General features: G+C 42.0%; 1 protein-coding gene across 2 annotated transcripts in view; it reads right to left on the reverse strand.

The window, feature by feature from the left end:
* The window catches only part of ZNF330 (zinc finger protein 330), a 20,714-nt gene extending 18,827 nt beyond the window's left edge, over positions 1–1,887 (reverse strand). Inside the window, exon 1 of one of the 2 annotated variants that reach the window (XM_011234471.3) lies at positions 1,709–1,887. The gene's annotated coding sequence lies outside the window, so the exon portion shown is untranslated. Of the gene's footprint in view, positions 1–1,466; positions 1,653–1,708 lie in introns of those variants that run through there. The other variant, XM_034661582.1, reaches the window with a different exon arrangement.
* Positions 1,888–2,474: the final 587 nt, after the last annotated feature.

Here is a 2,474-nt window from a genome sequence, read left to right on the forward strand (position 1 = left end):
CCCGCTCCCCCTCCAGCCCACCTTGAGACTCCACTCTCAGCGGGGAGTCTGCTTGAGGATTCTCTCTCCCTCTGCATCCCCCCATGTTCCCATTCTCCCTCCCTCAAATAAATAAGTCTTAAAAAAAAAAATAAAATAAAAAATAAAAATTACTCTGTACTAAATTTTTAAAAATTAGGTATATATCATTAGTAAGAAATAGTTAAAAAGTGTATTATTTACTCAGTTTATATCATTTTTTGAGCTATATATTCAACTGGATGTTAAGATTTGAAGTATAACAAGTCGTATTTCTCCCACGTAATATCTAAACAAAACATCTAACAAGTCAAGTCAAATGACAACATTAACTACAAAGCCAAACCTCTCTGAAAAGATATTAAAGGTATTATATAGTTGCTTTGACTCTGGAAGCTGCCCTTCTCTCTACATGTAAGTGAGCATATAATTTTAAGAGTTCAAATTCATGTTTAAAAGTACATATTATATATGAGTATGTAAAGTCCTCTATAAATAAGGGCTTTAAAACTGGCTTTCATCTTTCATCACTTAGTTGAAAGAACAACCACATTTAAAAAAATGTAGTTTTTACTACATAACACATTTTTATTTGGCTATTCATCTAATCTCCAGACTACAAGTTCCCTGAGGATTTCAGTCCCGTTTTTATTAACACTGTTTACCTCCCCACCCTGCCTGGCATATATTAAGCAGTCAATAAATGAAGAGACACACGAATAAATGGGTCTATGTTCTTGCTTCAAAATATGAATCTCAAGTTTCTTAATAGTCTTCAAAATAACTATTTTTTAAGTCTTTTCTAAGAGTGATTCTCAAAAACCAACTGTAGAAATTCCTAAAAAATACAGATTTTCACGTCTAGGCCCTGTTCAAGATCTACAAATTCTAAACTTCCAAGGACAGGATTAAGTTTCACTGGTGACTGTGACACAATCTCCCTGAAGACACGAACATTCTCTTCAAAGAAACCAAAACACGTCCATGATACATGGAGAGATTTCCGAGAAATCACACTTTGAAGAAATTCACATTTGTCATTTAAAAGGCCCTATTACATCAGGGCGAAATCATGCACCAGCTAGCTCATCTTATTAATTTTTCCTATTTTCGGTTTCAACTCTTACGTTAAAATGTCCAAGCAAAAACCAAGTGGTGGGAAGATGAGATTTAAAAATATAGACAAATCAGGCCAGGAGGTTTAGTAGGTGGTCAGCTAAGTAACCTCCAAGCCCACGAGATCACCCTTTCAGTATTTAAAATGACAAAAATCTAGAGGGTGAAAAAAATTGTGTAGTCTCCCGCCAAAGGAACTCAGAAAACAATCACGGGGTGATCATCCTGGTAAACTTTTGCATCCCCAGGGGTGAATCGGCTCAGGCTGAGACTCGATTTTTTTTTCCTCCAATTTATTTTGGAAACTTAAAAGAGTGAATTCTTTTTCTCGCCTTATATGGGCTTAAGCTCTTCTCCAGTAACACTTCGACTCAAGACGTGGCCCGTGTCACCAAATGAGGAAAAGGCAGGGTCAGCGCGGCTTTGGAGGAAAAGCCTGCAATCGGAGGATCCAGCGGGGTGATGGGGCATCCAGAGGCGACCGCGGAGGTGCCACGAGGTTCGGAGAACTGACAACCATCACCCGCCCGCGGGATACCCTCCCTCACGCGCGCTCCGGGCCGACCTCGCTCACCCTGGCGGGGAGGCCGGGATCACTCCGGGGGCAGAGGGGCAAGAAGAGCGCGAGACCCGCCCGCGGCAGCAGCAAATCCGACTTGCAGGCCACGACTCCGAGAAAGAAGCTACTAAAACCGAAGGAGGGCGGACACAGCCAATTTTCGACACTAGAAGTCGGACCGGATGTCCTCTTACGCCAGCAGCGTCCTTACGGCAGCACGTCGACAGGAAGGGGCACGCCCACTTCTGTTTGCTCCGCCCCGGTCCCGCCCACTCTGGCGGAGAGCTGGGCTCCCGCTCCTGGATGGCCGATTTTACAGAGCAGAAAGGGAATACCTGAATAAAAAGGAAAAATGGAACAGGGGGACAGGGAACGGGAAGGCCCGGTCAATTTTATTTTTTTCAGAAAAGGATAAATCTAAAGGAAGAGGGAAATGAATTCACCAACTTGATGCTACATTAACTGACTCAAGCAGAAAATTCTTGCCTAATTCTTTGGAAACTTTCTGCTACCCACATTTTTTGTGCCTCACATCCTATCTTTCATGTTTGCTGTGCAAACTGTGAACTCCATTCTTTTGTGAACAAATTCTCCCATATTCTGGGCCTCTAGTGTGTCATGATTGAAACCTAACATCCTCTCCCTTACAAAGACAACTTGCTTTAAATTTCTATAAAGTGAAAGGTGCTAATTTTTGCACACTTCCTTCATCTTTTGGTTAGGAGGTACGGTCGGTCCCTTTGTTCCCCTGTACCTCATTCAGATAATTATTCTTCCTTTT

The sequence above is a fragment of the Ailuropoda melanoleuca genome, chromosome 5, assembly GCF_002007445.2.
Source record: "Ailuropoda melanoleuca isolate Jingjing chromosome 5, ASM200744v2, whole genome shotgun sequence".
NCBI lineage: Eukaryota > Metazoa > Chordata > Mammalia > Carnivora > Ursidae > Ailuropoda > Ailuropoda melanoleuca.